Source organism: Pteropus alecto, unplaced genomic scaffold, assembly GCF_000325575.1.
Source record: "Pteropus alecto unplaced genomic scaffold, ASM32557v1 scaffold40, whole genome shotgun sequence".
Classification (NCBI taxonomy): domain Eukaryota; kingdom Metazoa; phylum Chordata; class Mammalia; order Chiroptera; family Pteropodidae; genus Pteropus; species Pteropus alecto.
In genome coordinates, this window is record NW_006431919.1 from 947,585 (window position 1) to 967,598 (window position 20,014).

Below are 20,014 nucleotides of genomic sequence, written 5' to 3' on the forward strand. Positions count from 1 at the left end.
GCCAGCCTTGCATGGGGCTTTGAAGGCTTGGAAGTTCAGGAACTGTCCTGAAATTTCCCCTCTTCCGTATCCAGGAGGCCTGTAACTTTCAGGAACTGTCGATTGTCTGAGGAATATAAACAAAAGAACAAAGGCAAATCGAGGCATTGGAAGGAAAGGAATCTCAGAGTGAATGGAACACAAAACCCGCATGGAATTTAAACGCCCATAGTGGTATGCAGAAGGAACACTGTCACGAGCCCTGGGGAGGGGTCCTGAGGAACCAGAGAAATTCCATCCTGGTTCTTAGTCCCTGTTCATAAGAATTTCGTAGAAGGGGCACGTGTCCCCAGAGCTTGAGCTTCTCCTTGCAAAGCAAACTTGGCTGCCAGAGGCACCTCCGTTTGCTCTGAGAGAGCAGAAGGTAGGCACCAGGCAGGCTTGCTTTTATTTACTTAAATATGGTCTCTTTTCTGAAAGGGCTGTGAATCAAGCATCAGGGGTCTGAGGGCCAGCAGGGCGTTTTTACTTTTCGATCTGTAGATCTATGTGACATTTGGTGAGTTCTTTTCTCTCCGCAGGACTTCGTTTCTCTTTTCGTAGAGAGATCTGAGCTCTATTGGGTCACCTTTTCTTTCTTTCAAACCTCTTTGTCAGCAGCCTCAAAGGCTTCAGTGCACTTTTCCAGCCTGTTCTCTCCCCTGATCCTTCCACGCCTCCTTTTCTGTTGCCAGATAAACTGCCCCCAGGGTGATGCGGAATTGCATCCCAGAATGAAGAAGACTTTGCACCTCAGTCACAGACACTCAAAGTGAAGAGCGCTCTCATCACTGGCCAGATCAGCGCCTGGACCTCGGGTCGCTTTTCCTCTTTGGCACCACGGCTAATGAGCTCCCCTTCTTTTCTCTCACTAGAAGCAATGATACCACTGCCTGTTTTGCCATGTTCTCTCCATAGCATGTGACAGCGGGACATCCCAATGGGGAACAGCTGCCAGGAAGAGCCCTGAGTCTTTAGTGTTGGGTGAGAAGGTGGAGCCCTCCTAGTATATGACTCTGGTACAAGGGGCTCCTTCTCTGGGAAGTAACATCAATTTCCTCACCAATGCAATGGAAATAAGAACTCTGACCAGCCAGCTCAGAGGACTTTTGTGAGAATCAGATGGGAAAATAGATTTGGAGGAAACCTTTGAATTGCTGCTTAGACCCTTGGGTCCAAGACTCCCGGCCACTGCTCTGACCTCCCGTCCCTCTGACGTGCTGTTTCTTTACTGAGCCCATCCTGTCAGCCTCTCCAGCAATAACAAAGCAGTTCTGAGCATGGACTCTGGAGTCAGATTGTCGTGAGTCTCAGACCGGTTCTCGTACTTACCAGCTGTGTGATCTTTGGCAAGTTAACTCACCTCTCTGATCTTCGGTTTCCTCATCTGAAAATGAAGATAAAACAGAACCTGCCTCAAGGGTTCCTGTGAGATAATGTATGAAAGGCATCTGAGATATGTTATTTCCTGTTGCTATTTGTGTTATTCTTTTGAAGACTCCTAGCCTGTTGATGACAGTGCAGCCATCACTGGTAAGATCGGTATAAGAGTCAACATAACTGATGAAACTAGTAGGCATCCTGGAAACAGTCAGTTCTCAGGGTGCGGTCCATGGACCTTTGGGAGTCTTCAAGATTGTTTTGAGGGATCCACAAGCCAAAACTATTGTCAAGATAATGCCACTTAGTTTTTTTCACTGTGTTGACGTTTATACCAATGGCTCAAAGGCAATGGCAAGGAAAACTGCCATAAATTTAGGGAGTAGCATCCAATTGTATGATTCATTGTATTCTTTCACTGCTATGCCCTACCAGAAAGAAAGAAAAATATCTGTTTTGCTGCATATTCTTCTTGTTAATATTCTGTGTGACAAAATCAAGACAAGCATGACATACTCTTGGTGGACACTAGAGGATGACAGTTGTCCCGATGAACCGTCAGCCCACAAGTGTTTTCTTTGCCATATAAATTAGCTGCCTTTGTCATGAAAAAAACACTTCTGCTTGAAAGAATGACTGACTGAATAACAAACTATGTTATTTGGATATAGGCATTTGGCAGACATTTTCTCAAAAATGAGTTAAGTGAGCCTGTCGCTTCAAGAAAAATCACTGCCAATGTTACCTATGATAAAATGCAAGATTTCAAGTGAATCTGAGAAAACTTATATCTGCTACCATGAGCTTGTTAATTTCCCAAACTTAAAGATTTTTCTAATAAGATGGATAGTAATATTATTGAACGTGATTTTTTTTATATTTGTAGAATGAAACGTATTAACATTTGAAAGATCAGCATAACTCAGTGAACTAACAGTTCCCCAATGACCAATGCATGATGTCACAAAATCATGAATAGTAAAAGATCCATTTAAGGTGTATGAAATATGAAAATTTCATTGATATAGTTCCAGATGCTACATCACAACTAAACTTTCGGAAACTACCAATTGTCAAGTTTTAGTGTAATATCAAAGAATACCCATAATTATCTGCAAAGTTCCCAACTATGCCTCTGAACAAGGCCAGACTTTACTCATACACATCAACAAAACAGCACATTGCGACAGACTAAATGCAGAATCAAGTGGTCTTCTAAGCCAGATGTTAAAAAGATATGCAAAGATATAAAACAATGCCATTTTTCTCAACATCATTTTTTGTTTTCTGAAAAATTTTTGCAAAGACATGTTAATTATGTTAACATGTAATGGGTTAATTTTTATTATTTTAAGTAAATTAATAAATCAACATTTTTAAAACTTATGATTTGATTTCTTATATGATAACTATCATCAGATGTAATCTACATAAACAAAAGCTACTTGTAGTGTTCAATCATTTTTTAAGAGAAAAAAGAGATCTAAGACCAAGAAGTTTTATGAATGTTTGAGAGAGACACAGGCAGAGAACAAAAAAGAGTAAATCGAAGCTCCCTGTGCCAAGCACAGAAAATGGCAATCCTCCTGCACTCCGTCTGTCAGCCCACACCAGGGACACCCTGGAATGCTCTGTCCAACTCTGAGCACTGCACTTTAATAGGGATGCCGACAAACTGAACACTGCCCCAAAAAAGGTAGCTGGACTATTACAGAATATGAGAACTATGTCCCCAGAAGAGCAATAAAAATAATTAGGTAATTTACTCTGGAGAAAAACAAAAGTAAAAATAAAAATTAATCTTATAGAATCATAATAGTGTCTTCAAATCTCTAAAAGGTTGTCAGATACAATTTAAACCAAAGAGATGTACAAGAATGGCCCCAAATATGCATTTGCTCTACCAGGACTTCCTTCTCTGTTTGGTCTTTCCTCATTCCTTTCTTGTGTTCTCTTTCTTTTTCTAATTTTTCTTCTTTCTCTCATTCCTCTTTTATCTCTTTTCCTTCTTTTCATTATTTTTCTCCCTCAATTGCCATGTATAACAAATATAATTTTGTTATTTTTTCAGAGTTTTGTCTTTCCTTCCCTAAAAAGGTGAGTGAAAGAAGAAGAAGAAGGAGGAGGAGGAGGAGGAGGGGAAGAATAAAAAACAATCTGTTTTTATTCCCCTTCTGTAACCTGATGTATTTAATAAGACAAAGGTTCAAACATTGGCAGCCCCCCCGAGCAGGAACAGGAACACCTAGGGTAGAGAGCAGGAAGGTTGAATAAGCCAGAGCCCTGGGCTTTAGGTGTTATTTATCCCACAGCCATTAGGGAGAATGAAAAAGTCACAAAACAGTAAGTGTGGATGTTTTGTAAGCAATATAAAGGAAATGAAATAGAATTTTGGAACATTTTCAAAAGAAGACCTAACAAGAAGTTTCCTCTTCTAGAAAAGGACCTTTGGGAAATAATTTAAGATATAGACATACAATTACACATGAAAATTTTTGTCACAATATTATTTAAAATAATGAAGAATTGAAAGGCCTTAAATGTCCAATAATTAATGAATAGTTAAATCATTTCTGGGACATTATGCAATAGACTATTAAACAACCAATAAAAAGCAAGTAATTAAAAAAACATTTAATGACATGGTAAATACAAGATAAGATTTAAAAATGTTTAAATAATCTTGAAACTAATAATAAAATAAAATTTAAAAAATTTAAAAATTTAAAATAAAAATAATCACAATAGTAAATTACATTTAGTAATTAATTCAATGTTCTTTTGTTGAGTTATTACCTGCACAATAGCAAATACTGGGCATTCGGTGGTAAATATAGTCCCTGCCCTTATACAGCTTAAATTCAAATAAGAAATATAGATTTTAAATAATTAATTATACAAATAATGAATTACATGTTATTTGATCCTCATTTCAATAAAGAAACATGCAAATCTATAAAACAGATTCTGCTATTAGACCCGTTTTACAGATGAGAAAACTGAGGCTCACTGGGTTAAAGAGCAGCCAGGAGGTGGCAGAGCTGGAATCTGTCAGATCCCAAGGGCCTGACTTCAAAACTCCAACTCTAAATAAACCACAAGGAAGGAGACAGAGCTATCAGAAGAGCCATCCAAGGGCCCACCAGGGAAAGGACCTGGTCCAGACCTGAGTGTAAAGAAAAACCTTCCAGAAGAAGCAACCTTGACCTGAGATCTAAAGAATGAGCTGCAGTTATTTGAGAAAAGGTCTCCAGACAAAGACCTGAGGACACCTTCTGAGAACTGAAAGATCAGTAGGACTGGATGTGTCTTACTGCAGGGGATCGGTGAGAAGGTAGAAATGAGGCCAGGATTCTAAACAGGGAACTGATGATATAGGGCCTGGACAGCTCAGGTAAGATATTTCAAGTTTATCCTTAAAACTATTAGAAATCACTGAAATGTTTTAAGCAGGAAAGCATCAGGATCAGTTTTCCATTTACAATATGTAATTCTGGGAACTTGAAGGAGAATAATTTGAATAAATCAAAAACGAAGGCCTAGAGGCCAATTAGAAGGCTATAGCAGTTAATCAGTAGAGAGATGATGATGATAAGAACCAGAATAGAAAGAATAAAGAGGAACAAAAGATGTCTGGTTCCACACACAAATATATCAGAAATAAAGTTGACAGATGTAGAGATTAATATGGGGAGGTTGAGAGAGAGGCAGAAATAGGATGCGAAGATGATTCTCGCATCATACAGGCAGATCAAGGAATCTGCCAACTTAGATGCCACTCATGGAGAGAGGGGACTCAGAAGGGGAAAATGTCATTTTGTCAGGGGAGATAATGAGTTTGGGACAAGCTGTGTTTGAAGCATCGTGTGACATTTAAGTGATAATGCTCAATAACCAGGGTGAGCCTGAAACTCTAGAGAAGGAACGGGGATAGAAGTCTAGCTATCTGATGATTCAGCATTCAGAATGGCTAAAATTCCCTTGGAAGAGTAGTATGATTGCAAGACAAGAAAGCCTAGGATGGAATCTGAAGAACACCAACATACAAGTATTGGGCAAAAGAATAAAAATGCGGAGGAATGGGCAACAGCTAGAAGGTTAGTAAGGAAAAAACCTACAGAGGAAAAATGTGGTGTCTTGGATGCCTGTATAAAGAATGACTAGGAGGTGGAAATGGTCAGTAGGTGAAGATATGTTAACGGGATTTAGAAACAAGGAAGTTATCAGTCACCTTCGGGGAGCCAGCTTCAGTGGCAAGGTGAAGGCAAAAGCCAGACTTGTAGGATAGCTGATCAACAGATGAGTAGGAGGCAAAGAAGTGAAGATACCCTATGGAAACATTCCATGGATATAAAGGCAAGGAGAAAGGTAGAGTGGTGGCTCATGGAGAACCTGGGCTAAACACTGGTTTCTTCCCACTTCATGGCTATTATAATTTAAATAGATGAACTAGACCAATTTCCCCTCATATGCACTAGAATTGATAAGTGGTATTATTACTACTCAGGAACCATTGACTTCTAAGTCACTTGATTTCTTTAAGAAGAAAATGCCAGAAATAAAGATTCTGGAGATTGTCTATACTAACAAGACTATATTTGACTTTTAGATTCTATAGTAATAATAAAAATTATCATTTTTATTGTAATATCAACTAACATTTGTTGATCTGTACATTATGAGCTGTACATTGGTTTAAAGACTTAACATATATATCTCATTTAATCCTCACAACAACCCGATAAGTCATTATCCCATTTTGCAGATGCAGAAACTGAGATGTAGAAAGTTGAAGTAACTTGTCCACATGCACATGGCAAGTAAGCGTTGGAGTTGGAGACAAGATTCTTTAGCGGTGTCACTCCCTGACTAGTCCTAGGGACAGAGGAGAAAAATTAAATAGAAAGGATCAAGGACAGGAAAGGTGAAGTAATTCTGAAGTTGCCAGGAGACTTCCATTCCAGAAAAGTCCTGGTGTGAAAGGAGAACAAACTGGTCTTTGGGCACCCTCAGTTCCTTTTTCCTAGTGGCCTAAGATCAGACAGTGGTTTTCTCTAAGCCAAATGCCATAAGCCCTGCTGACACTAACCATATACATATGTTCTTTGAAATTCTAGTTTTCTGATGGTTATAGAGTATGGAGATTCAACTGAAGATCCCAGAGAACTACTGTAGAGTAGAAAGCAAAAAAATGTTCTTATAAATGGTCCTCCCAATTGGATTCCATATCTGTACACTTGTATACTATTTACTGAGTACCTCAGACTCATCGTCTGAGGCATCGTGACCTCTGGATCTTTGCACATCCTGTTCCCTCTTCTTGGAACATTCTTCCTCCTCTCTCCTTGTCTTATGTTATTGCTTAGTCATCTGGCTTACGATTGCCTGTGTTTGAGAGGAAAATAGAGTCTCAAACAAATATCTTTATTTGGTTCTGGACTAGATGAGAATTATGATCTATGTATCTCCTTAAAGGGAAGAAACACCCATGTCAGTCCATCCTTGGCTGCCTGGGTAAACAAGAAATACTCAACGATAAGGGAAATCCTAGCTACTTACTACTTTATGAGCCCTGAATCAATCAAGTTTCCGTTGGGAGTAGATTCATTATGAGTGTTACAGGATAAGAAAATTATTACAAAAATTAGACCTTGCACAATTATGGGAGACACTGGGGAAGTGAAAGTCTTGAAGGCATATTTGAAGGATCAGAAAAAAAGTCATAGTAAATCGGAAAAGTTAAGCATCCGCAGCCTCCAAAGTGGGCTTACAAAGGGGTAGGGCATGAAGAGGTTTGCAGGAAGCCATTACCTCTCGGAGGCTACTGCCCGTGGGAGTCCAAAGGCAAGGTGGCAGACGTCTTGCTGGTTGTCAAGAGGAAGAGATGGAGGAGCTGAAACCTACCAGGCCTCTCTGTGCCTGTGGCCACATCTGACCACTGTGGCCTTCAGAGAGTAATAGTGGCTACTGCTTTACTTCTGCCTTCCAAATCTTGTCAAGTTCCTCTTTTGCTCAACTCTTGACTGGGATCATAAAGGGAACCATATATAGTCCCAACTAAGCCAAGTTGACACAGCAAAAATCAGCACACACCCTTGAGAAGTAAAAGGCAAACGAAAGTCAGGGCTCACTAATGTGGGAAGAGCTGTCACATTAGAGTGGCCCTTGAAGCCTCTTGTAGCTCCTACATGTCCAGTTTGTCATCAAATTCTATAGCTTTGATTTCTGCAATGACACACTCATTTATCACCTCTTCTCCATCACCATAGTTGCTACCCCAGTTCTGATTCTCCTTACCTTTTTTTCTTAAAGATTAAACGTCTTTCAAGTCCTCCATTCATGCTCCTCTCTCTGGCCTGTGGGTCCTTTGCTCTCGATACTTCTCCCTACAAAGCTCTTTTCCTCTTTTGTAGTCTGGGTTTCCATTTAAACATTACTTCCTTCTGGAAGAATTTTTGGATCTTTCCAAAATCCGAGTTAGTTTTTTCTCTATTCTAGCACTTATTACACGTTAGGTGTTATTTAATTATCTGTCTTTCTTGGCATCCTCACCGACTCATGCTTGGCATATTGGGGCTCAATAGTTGTTAGATTTAGATAATTAACAGAATGAATGGATAAATGAGTGATTGAATGAATGATATCTTTCCAATATACCTTCTTTTCCATATCTTCTATTTTTCTACATTGAAATGAACCTTTTTGAAAGCCTGCATTTCTTCAGTGATTTCTCATTGCCAGTGTAATAAAATTCCAAATCCTCTTCTGGGCATTCAAGAACCACCACATGTGATCCCAGCCTATCTTTCCTAAACATCTCTCAGGATTTCTGTACACGTTTCCCTGCATATCAGCCAAATTGATCCACAGGTTCTTCCCTGAAGAGGAGTAATTATTCACAAGAATGATTTTAAACAGGCAGCTTTTTTTTATTATTAAATTTATATACCAAGCACTTTGACAAACATTTTATATACTATATCTTATTAAATCATCAGAATACTCATAGTGCAATAAGAGATGAGAACTCATCCCTCATTCTGGACATGAGAACACTGAAGTTCAGGAAGGATAAGTCACCTGCCCAAGGTCACACAGCTAGTCAATGATGAAACCACTATTTAAACTCGGGTATTATCTGACTCCAAAGTCAAGTTTATAACCACTCCACTGTACCGCATCCTTCTGTAAGTGGTTCTCACTAACTGTTTATTAATTAACTAATTAGGTGATCACCATAACCTAAACACTTTGAATAGTTTGCTATTTGAATTGCCAAAACAGCTTTATGAGGGAAGAACTAATATTCCAAGATTATAGATGAGAAAAGTGACCCAAAGAGGTGAAGTAACACCCCAGGTCACACAGATGTTGTGGGCGAACGTAGACTTGAACCGCAGTTTGTCTGCCTCCAGAGCTGGAGCAGCTAATCACTGACAGAATTACCATAGCTGGAGCAGCCCCTAGGTGCTCCTGTCTAAGTGCCCTTGCTTTGTAGGTAAGGGGATAATTCCCAGGGCGGCTAAGTGGCAGCCCCTGATGGTGATGAACCAGACCTCTGGCTTGCTGCCCAACGTGTTTTTCATTATACAATCTGTCTTCTTTCCTGACCAGAAATTGATCCCAGACCACGGCATGGTGAGAGCCAAGTCCCGCCCACCAGACAGTAGAAAGCACACCCAGCCCACTCAGTTTTTACGCATTATGTACCCTCTGCATATTAAAATTCTACTTTACTCTGCTAGTCCTCAGGCCATCTGTTTCCTGTTACAGAGAAGAGAAGAGTGAGTCAGAGAGACACTGTGCCTGCCTTCCAGGAGCTTCAAAATAAATAGTGACAATACTAATAGGAACACTGTGACTGTTAGACAAACGTCCCGTGAAAACAAGCACTCAAGACTTTCCATTCATAGAAGCTATGGAGTCAGTGAGTCCTGAAAGCTGCACATTTATCCTTGGTGGGTAATAGGAGAAATTATCACCTTCCTGGGGGAATTTTATAAAGAGTCGAAATGATACAAGAATTGGAGTCCATCTACCCAGAAAGTGTATGTTGGGTGGGGCTAGGGTGCATGGTGAGAACAGATGGAGGTGGGATGATGGTGTTTCAGGATGAAGGCACAGTAGATTTTCTCATTTACTCAATCATTTCTTTTTTTTTTTTTTCCAAAACACACTTATGGTGCACTTATGTATGAAAGCTTAAGACAGAAGGGCTTAACCTAGACTAGCATTGGGAGAGGACTTTCACTTTGAGATCTGAAGCTAAGAGATTGAGTAAAGACAGAAAGAACAGTCCAAGTGGGTGCAATAGCCCTGAGGTGAGAGAAAACAGTCCATCGGAGGAACTGAAAGCCGGCCACGTGCACAGAGAGATGCTACCGTGAAATGATACAATGAATTGGTTAAATAACAAGTACTAAATCATGGAAGGCCCTTCAGTCCATTTTATGGATTTTTTTTTTATAAGTAGCATGTAACATTTTTGAAACTCGACCCCAAAATTCTTTGATACTTCCCCTACTGAGAAGAAATCTAGGTCATTCATCTTGATTCGAGGCTCTGCAAGGCCGTGCCAGATTCTGGGGTCAGGTCTTAAGAAGCGGCAGCTTCTACTTTCTCCATGTTGGTCAGGAAAGGAGACAGCTCTTCTAATGAAATACTCTATACCAATGAAAATAAGTGAACTACCCAGCCATCATGTTGCGAGAAAGCCCCAGCAGACTGTGAGAAGGCCTGCACGGAGAGGCCACATGGACAGGAACTGTGTGCCCTGACCCTCAGCCCCAGCTGAGCTTGTAGACGGTAGCCAGCACTAATTTGCCAACCACACGAGTGAACCATCTTAGAAGTGGATGCTCCGACCTCTCGTCAAGCCACTTCAGCTGGCGCTGCTAGGAAAAGAGATGAGCCCTCCCTACTGAGCTCTCCACCCAAATTGTAGACTCTTGATGTAAACAGGTGACAGTTCTTGCTTTTTAGACAGTAAAGTTTGGAGTGTAGCCATGTATTGCTTAACGATGGGGGTATGTTCTGAGAAATGCACCATTAGGCAACAATTTTGTTATTGTGCAAACATCATAGTGTCCACTTAGACGAACCTAGATGGTACAGCCTACTACACACATGGACTATATGGTATAGCCTATTGCTCCTGGACTAAAACCTTGTACAGCATGTTACCGTGCTGAATACTGTAGGAAACTGTAACACATGAGATTTCTATATCAAAACATAGAAAGGTACAGTAAAAATATGGCATAAAAGATAAAAAGGGTGTACTGTATAGGTGCTCACCATGAATGGAGCTTGTAGGGCTAGAAGTCGCTCTGGGTGAGTTAGCGAGTGAGTGGCGAGTGAATGTGAAGGCTGGGACATTACACTACTTCACACTGATAAACACTTCCCCACAAGCCCTCCCCGTTTCATTCCGATAAGTTCAAAAATAGAACATTGAAACTTTCGGTGCTGCTCCATGAACAGAGATGTGGGCTGGATTGGTCAGAAATATGAAGGAGAAACTGGCTGAGTAAGAGTGACCCTCAGGAGGGAGTGAAAGGCGGCCTGAGGATCAGGAGGCATGAGAAATCAAGATGGGGAGACAAAGGAACACGAGATTGCCGTGGCTCTGTGGTTCTGGCTGTCGCATGTTGGAGCAGTGGTCAGATTGAAAACTCTGGTATTCATAAAAAAGAGGATGTTTAACTTGAAGAGGGTATAGAACTGAAGACTCAGTATTTTGATTTTGGAAATTTGTTTTTGGTTTCATTGACTCTCTCTGGAATAAAATTGATGGAAAAAAATAAAGCTTACCTATGCTTTGCATCATTACGACCTAGAAATATTGCCAATGTACAGGGACAGACTGGCTCCATGCTACCACAGAAAGCTTAATACTTGTTAAGATAGCTCCTGTGGACTTGTGTCCTTATACAGAATCTCAGGTCCTCAACAAAAAAAAATTTATATTAACGTACTCTGAAGACTTCACTAGATCTGAGAGGGCCACAATAGTCTCTGATATGTAGTGTTGGGGGACAGGTTCCTCTGTGCCGAAACAGGTCAGGTGCTGACTGATTGGGGTGTAATCTGTGCACTCAAAATGGAGGTGCTGTGAGTGAGAGGGACTCTATGCAACCACTTTGGAAAACTCACCAGCAGCATCCACTAAAGCTGCATACCCTATGATCCTAGACGCATAACTAACAGAAATGCAGATGTGTGCACACCATCAGATATGTGCGAGAATATTCATAACAGCTCTATTTGTAACAGCTTCACACTGGAAACTGCCCCAATCCCTTTTAATCAGTGAAAAAAAATAAAACAGGGGCGTTCACTCAATAAAATACTCCACACCAATGCAAATAAGTGAACTACCAAGCTCGAAACCAGGCAGAACAAATCTCTGGTGCTGTGAGTGAGGATTCTGATGAGGCTTTGGGAGGGGAGGGACTAGAAGCAGCAAGAGGCGGGTCTCTGGGATGCTGGTGAATTTTTTAGTTTTTAATCCAGATGCTGGTTACACAAATGTGTTCACTTCGTGAAAATTCGTTTAACAATGTGTGCGCTTTTTTGTAATTGGCAATCGAAAGTTCAAAATAAATAAAGAAATAAAAGCGTAGATGTGGGAAGTCAGAGGCCATGAAGTGAAGCTGAAAAGGAGGCTGGCGATCTGAACGTGGGTGAAATGATTGGTGTCATGTCTTGTATCTCCAAATCTTAGAACCCCAGAAATGGGAGGGACTAAATCAACCTAGAAAAGGGTGGTCTTCAGTCTTCACTTATTAAGAAGTGCCAGTCCTGGGTGTTGGGGACCTCAATGTTGAGCCTCCCTGACCGGGGCAAAGTGAAACCAATTCGATACAGCTGCCCGCTGCCCTGACCGAGGGTCAGACGTCTATGTTACGGTGGGGATGTTGGCGCTGTGGTGATGTTCCTGCAGCCTCGGTGGTCGATGCGTTAGGATTCTTGCTAATGTTGGAGGCTGCCTTTTAGAAATTGTTTCAGTGAACTTAGCAGAGTCTTGCTGGGAAAAAGTCAGAGGCATTGGGGTCTCCAGACCTGGGGCTTGGAAGCCTTCTACTCAAGTCTCACTCCCTGTCAACAGTAAAGGGCTCCCCGAAACTGCTGTAGAATAAGTAAGCAGACAGAGCCACGAGGGCTGTGCGAATTCCAAGCCTAGATTCCTAAATTCCAGTTTCTTCGCATCGTCTTCAGCCCTCCTGTCCCTCCCACAGTCAGTTCAGGCTCCTTCCTTTCCCTCCTGAAATCCTGTCTTCTGCTCTCTGTGCACAGGGCAGTCAGATCCCCCTAACGTGCAAACCCAGCCATGCCCCTCCCCTGCCTCCAGCCTTTCACGGCCCCTCCTGTCTTGAGTTTCAGTGCAAACTTCATCAAGGGGCGTGAGGCCACCTTTGCATTATCATCTCTGGCCTTTTTGTTTCCTTCACGGTCCAATCACAAGAGCCATGTGGAATGTCCCAGACAGCATGCAGGGAGGGTGCTGGATGGGGAGGCTGTTTCACACCTCTGTGCCTTTCGCCCAAACACCCTTCCTCCTCCGTCTGCTGTTAAACACTCATTTATCTTTTAAAACCCAAGCATCACATCTTCTGGGAAACCTCCCCTCAAAGCCCCCTCCCTACTCCTTCTCCTCGTTCTGATATTGCACTTTTTTTCACTGTATATGTTACATGGTGTTGTATTTATTCACTGTGTGCACCTTGCCTGTTAAAAGTCCAGTTGCTTGGTGGCTGGGTTGTGTCTTATTCATCACCGCCCCCAGTTCTTACCATGGCACGTGGTGTGTGATAGGTTCTCTGGAAGGTTTCGGTAACTAGACCTTTCAAAGTGTAACTCTACTGTTACAGTTGAACTATAACTTTCAGGAGACTTTCTTATCATTATAATCATTTATATCACGTGAGTTAACTAACTACAGTGCTGAGCATAAATAAAATGCTATAACTGCTTTAACTAACTACAGTGCTGAGCATAAATAAAATCCCATAACTGCTCTTCGAAGGATGCTATTTCATTCGATTCTCGCAACAGAGATCCTGATAGAATACCCTCTCTCAAGTCTCCGGTCCCACCCACAGAGCAGCACAGAAGTCTCCCAAAATAGGGAGGGAATGTTAGAGCTTCTTCTGATATCTGTTTTTAATCTCAGTTTTTTAAAAGTTTTATTGTAAATGTTTTAGAATGTACTTGATAGCACATTAGTCCATGTATGCAACTTATAAATAAGGAAGTATACATATATTGCAGGGGAGTACTTAAAATGATTTTACTGAGAGAGTGCATGATCAGAAAAGTTTGGAGACACTCCGGAAGAGAACGTCTGCTCCCTGTTCCAGAACTTGTGCAGGGAAGGTGATGCGATCTGCCAGCTAAGTCACAGGAAGCATGTTTTATAGTTTGGTGACAAATCCCTGGCTGGGTCACAGGCCCGCGCTCAATTCCCACCTCCCCATTTTTACTGTTTCTGTTTCCCAGATGCTAGTAGTGGTAGTCGCAGTGGTTGAACATGCATCGAGTGCTTGCCCTGCGCCAGAAGCCGTATTAAGCATTTTTACGCATTATCTCATTTACTATCTTTACCTCTGTGAGGTAGACTCTGTCATCCATGATTTACAAATGAGGAAACAAAAGCGAAAGAATGTGCCCCAGGTCACAGTAGCAGAGCCAGAATTCAGTTCCAACTGAAGGGGCTCCTTGACAAAGAAGGGTGGCGTTGAAGCGGAATTCTGGATTTAGACACAGATATTGTTGTTTATTAGGAGGATAGAGGTCAGTGACCCGTTATTTTAATGTCTAGTCCAAACCCTGTAATTGCCCTCTCAGCCAGGGGCAAACAAAACGTGATGCCTAACTGAATGCTGCCCCTTCTGAGGGATGCTGTGTGCCTCCCAGCACCAACAGGAAGCCGCTCTCACAAACAGCACAACCCTTCACCACCATTGTGTCATGACAAATGCCCACAGCCATGAGCGGCAAGGACATCAGGGTTTAAAAGTGAGTCTCAAATGGAAAGCTCATGAACCAGCATGCCCTGCCTTCTGACAGCGCAACCTCACTGAATTATTTACTCGAAGCGGGCAAGTGAGAGAAGGCAGGGAGGCTAAAAGATGTCCCTGTACAGGTAACAAAACAAGCACCAGAGCGGCCGACAGTGGCTCTTAACTACCTGCTTCTCCAGCAGTCCCGGCTCAGTCCTGGGCATCGGTCTCCACGCCCCCATGTGCTCATCTCATGCCTCGAGACTCCCCTGTGGACCCGGTCCCTCAAGGGTGACACCAAACGAGGCTCACCTTTCCACGTAACATCTGTGTCTTGCACACTGTTAGCCAGCTTTGCCATCCCTAACTGCCTGTTGGCATGTGACACCGTGCTACTCCACCCAGGAAATGCTTAGTAGGGAGAAAGGACATCAGTGTATCCAGAGACACTGTGACGATGACACAGCGACTTAGCCACGGTCACCCTGAGATGGAATTGAAAATGAAATTCAAATTTGGTGTCCGTCTATTGGCGTCTGTAGAGGACCCCACTGGGTTCGAAACCTGACTTAGATGCCTTAGGAGTGTCAGGTTTATAGAGTGTCAGGTTTATAATGTACTCGAGAAGTTTAGCTGAGACAGCGTATTCTCTTTTCCTTCCCTTTTGGTCTGCATGGGGACATAGCAGCCATATCTTAGACATTCAAGCTTGGGCACCCAGAGTGCAGCAGGCCAAGAAAGCCAGCTAGGGAGGTACCCATCCTGCTGCTAGGACTAGAAACAGGAAGCGTTTCATCTTCCACTGAGTCTAGGCTGTGATCACAACAAAGCCTAGAATGAACGTAGATCAAGATTTTCTGTAGAAGGGAACAGAGAAGTTAAGTGATAAGCTGGAAGAGGGTGTAAAATCAAGGAAACTTTTGTTTCTGACTTGTATTGCTTTTAATTGGAGATATCAAGATTTTCTGTAGAGGGAACAGAGAAGTTAGGTGATAAGCTGGAAGAAGGCGTAAAATCAAGGAAACTTTGTTTCTGACTTGTATTGCTTTTAATTGGAGATACTTGAACTTGTTTTTATGCTTCTGGGAGTGATCTAATAGAGAAGAAAAAATGGAGGCACAGAGAGAAAGGGAATAATTTTGGGAAAAAGTCCTTGAGAAGAGAGGAGTGGGTGGAGTACACAGTGTAAGTGGAAGGGGCTCATTTTCCCCTAATGGGAAAATAATATTTTGGGCAAAGAAAAGTCACTCTGTGCAGGACCGCCCCAGGCATGCCTGCCCACAGTCGTTCTTCTAACCATTGCGGCAACAAAAGACGCAAAAGGATCCCACGTGTGTCCAAATGCTCCATGTGAGACACAGTACCCTTCTACTGAGAACCAACTAACAACTTCCTACCCACTCCCTCTTCCCTGCCTGCCCCCACCACTGGGGACCTGAGTCTCAGGACAAGGCAATAGGGTGTTTAAACTGAGGAAGGGACAAGGGAGTGTGAGGAAGGATGATGTGGCAAAGCTCTGGGCACCCTAGAATCAGAACCAGCAGCTGGCAAAGCCCAGTGGGTAAGCCGCTGTGCAGGCTGCATGAAAACCATGGCAACCTTTCAGTTGGGGTAGCCGCTCCTGGCCTTCGGGATTTAATGGTCCATCGCTCTGCTTCTGTCTGTGATAGAATACCTTGCGACTTCCATGAGAACAAACAGAAAGCTGGATAAAATACAAGATGAAAAAAAAAACCCGTTTGAAGCTGTCATAGAGGAACTAGAACTTGATGGACCAAGACTGTAGAGAGGAGGAGATGAGCTCTCTTTTCTGTTTCCTGCTGGGGCATCTGCCAAGTCTTAAGCTATCAGATCAAGAGGTTAAAAAGCCAAGCAGAAGGGGTTTGAAAAGCTCAATAGAGATTCTAGCAGTCTCACGGTGCTGGGGAAACAAAAATCGGCATCCGGGAGCAGGCAAAGCAGACAGAGTCCCCATAAACACCGCAAGGTCTCCCTTAGAACTCCTGCAGGTTGTAACCCAGGGACAGAGGTGGGGGAGTAGGCCAGCAAACCTAACACGGGCCTTGACGCAGCTGAGTCCCTAACTGGACTGAGTTCAGCTAACCACCTGCCGGAATGACATACACTGAAAATATCTCACACGCCAAGAAAAAGGACCAAGAAGAAAAAAAGAGCTAGTAGAACCAATCCAGAGATGGCAGCAGATATCAAAATTATCAGACCCAGACTTTCAAATAACTGATCAATAGGTGTTCAAGAAAGTAGAAGACAAGCTGGAGAATTTCACCAGATAATTGAAATCTATCAATAAATCAAAAGCGTATTCTAAAGTCGAAAGATCCAATAACAGAAAAGATGCTCACTGATCTATGACATTCTCTCAATATCTAAGCTTCGGCAGGGGTATCTGCTGCTAATTGGGGAGTCGGGGGAGGACGGGGAAAATTGAGAGAGAGAAAAGGGAAACTTGGCCAAGATTCACAAGGGGCTCCAAATCCCAGCTTTTCCTCTGCTCTCCAAATATGAGATTGGAGCCCTGGTGATGAGGCCTTCAAGCTCCTTTGAGCGGTGCTTCTCAAACCAATGTCCAAAAAAAACTTGTGATTTTGGGGACATGAATCAGGGGCCATTGAGGGAGACAAGAGTCTCCAGGACTCGTGTCCGCCGACCTCTGGCAATGCTGCCCCGCAGGAAGTTCATCGAGGTCCTTTATACTCAGCACCCCAATCCTCTTTATCACCTTCTCGGCGAGCAGTCGTATACCCTTGCCTGGAGTTACTTTGGGGCTAGGCAGCCCCCCAGTTTATGAGGCGGCTCATTTTTCTTCCTCTGAGACAGCACCTACTAACACCTCCCAGGGCGCTCGTCTTAAGTGTCCAGACTCACTGTTCACAGGCAGTTCATGATGTGGACTTGCCTGCTCCTGCAGCCTCGTCTCTGCCCACCCCTTGCACACCACATCCCAGACACACCCAATTCCTCCAGATCCTCTCTCTCTATACCAGGCGTTTGTCTTCAGGGCCTTGCATATACAAACCTCCCATCCAGGACGCTCTTACACACCCGCCCTTGGCTCCCATAATTCCCGGTTAGCCTCTGATCTTAGTTTTGATCCTTTTGGGGGAGGGGAAGCGTTCAGCGACTTCCCTCTCCCTCAATCTAGACTAAATGCCTCTGCTATGTTTTTACTGGCACCTACGCCTCCCCCACAATAACAAGTACCACCCTGGACTGTAACTTCTCATTGCTTGTCTGTCTATAGTGATATAGAGATAGGGACTATATCGCCTGTGCTTTGCATTGGAGGCATAGAGACTGCAAGCGCCTGGTGGATTCCAGGGGCTCCGTAAGTTTGAATGCATGGTAAGCACTTAGTATAATACCTGTCACATAGGAAGCATTTATTCATTATTTCTCTACTTGAGCACAGAATAAAGAGTCCAGAGGCCTGGGACGACAACTGTCATTAACTCTGGGATGACTAGTGACAAGAAAGCCACCTCCTTTTCTTGGGCTAGTTTCTCTGTCCGTAAAGGGAGAGCATTGGTCTAGCTCTCCAACAGCCCTTCCAGCTTTCCGTTCTGTCCTTCTGCACCTGGAAGCATAGTGTCAGCGAGGGCCCTGCAGCGAGGATGAGAAACCCTGAGCCCTGGACCACGGTGCTGTGCTGGCGGCACGGGCAGATCCGGTGGCTGGCTGCCAGCCTCACTCTGAGTCTGCCATCTGCAGCCAGCTGTGAGACATGAGGGTAACTTGCAGGAACATTCTGAGAAAAGGCAAACTTCACTCATCAGCAACAGGGAGCCTGTGTGAAAGGAGGCTTGAGATGAGGCCTGAGGATACACGCCTGAAGCCAAGTCCCAGATAAATAGGCCTTCAGTTCTCTGAGCTCAGGGCTCCTATCCTTCCCGAGTTGAGGCCTTGTGTCTTAAAGACACAGCCTATTGACTCCAAGCACAGCATTACCTACACCTCTGGGATTCTACTTCTTCTCTGTTGGGTCCCATAGTCACCAAACCCAGTTTAGGATAATCTGCCTGCCCTCAGGCCCGGACCTTTAAGCAAGCTGTGTGGGGCGGTGGATGGAGATGCATCCCTCTGGGGGACGTGAGGCCAAGTCTACAGCTGCCTCTGCAAATAACTAACCCGGGATGCAACCCTGGGGGTAGGCCTGTCCCTCTCTGGGCCTGAGTTTCCTCACGTAGGAAATGTGGGTGTTCTCTAATTGCCCTCTGGCTCTGACATTTTCAAATTCTATGACTTTTAAGGTCGTCCCTGACTACCTTCAAACATAACCCCAAAGGAACATGATAGTGGCCACTTTTCCATCTTCGCCTTGCTTTACAGTTATTGGACGGGGCTCTTCCGGATAGTCCTGTGGAATCCATTAAGGGATGCATGGAATCAACAATTTAATTTATGTTTCTTATAAAAACATTTGGCTCCCAGGCTTATAAGGCAGGGTCAGAGAACATAGTATTTTATTTAATAAGTGCAATGTACTAAAAATATCCTTTACTGAGACAGGTTGGGGAAATTAAAAGGGTACTCACTTCAGCATCAGGAGTTTGAGATGCCGATCCCTGCTCAGCCGAAGCCTCAGTCGTATGGCCTTGGGAAGGCACCTCTTCAACTTGACCTCAGTTTTGCCTTCTGTGGGATGGTATTACTAAGTCCTTCTTGACTCTGCTCTTCCAGAATCGTTAAGGAGATAGGCCTTCTCAAAGCTGTGTGGGGCTTTCCCTGGTAGATGTGGGTGGTCTTTTATTTGTTTGGTTATTGCTTGTTGTTGTTGTTAGTGTTATTGTTTTGCTTATCTTGCTACTGCCAGTGCAGTCAATACTTCATGCAGATAGTAAGCCTGGAAGCATTTCTCATCAGTCAGATCAAACACTCACATCTCAGTAGGCACGTCAGATGCTGACTTTTATTAAAATGTCATCAGATCGATGCTGAGAAAGGCTCACACAGCGGTCTGAGCCCCTGCTGCTTTACCTGGAGGACAGAGTGCAGGTTCACACCCTGACCGATCACCAGCTCCATCTCCCAGACCAGAGTTGGATGCCACAGGTGTCTGAGGTCTAGGTGGCGTCCCCCAAACACTTACTTACTTATTGCCCCATTTTCTAAATCCTACGAGTAGAAAAGAACACCCCAAGGCATGTGGGTTTTATTAAAACATGATCAAACTTCCATCGGAATGATGGAAAAATGCTTGACAAGGCTCTCTGAAGGGCCCGAAGGGGTCTTTTTCTGCAGGAACATTCTTTAAAAACTGTAGGGAGTAATATTCTCCTAAATATGACTGATGAACTGTACATATATTCTACACATACATACATTTTTAAGGCAAAAATTTCACAAACGCCAGTACTTTTAAATATTTTTTTTTTACCACGAGTTATTTGCAAAACAACTCATAACAGATCATAACATCATTTGTGTCATTGCCCTAAGATAGGGAACTCCCTATGGAATTTGATGTGGTGAATCCCTGGAGCAGGGTACAAAGGACATTCTCCAGAGCAGCTGGAACTGGGAACCAATAAGAAGTCATGTGATTCCCATCAAAAGAGACACAGCCCGTGGATTAACGTTGGTTCCACATAAAG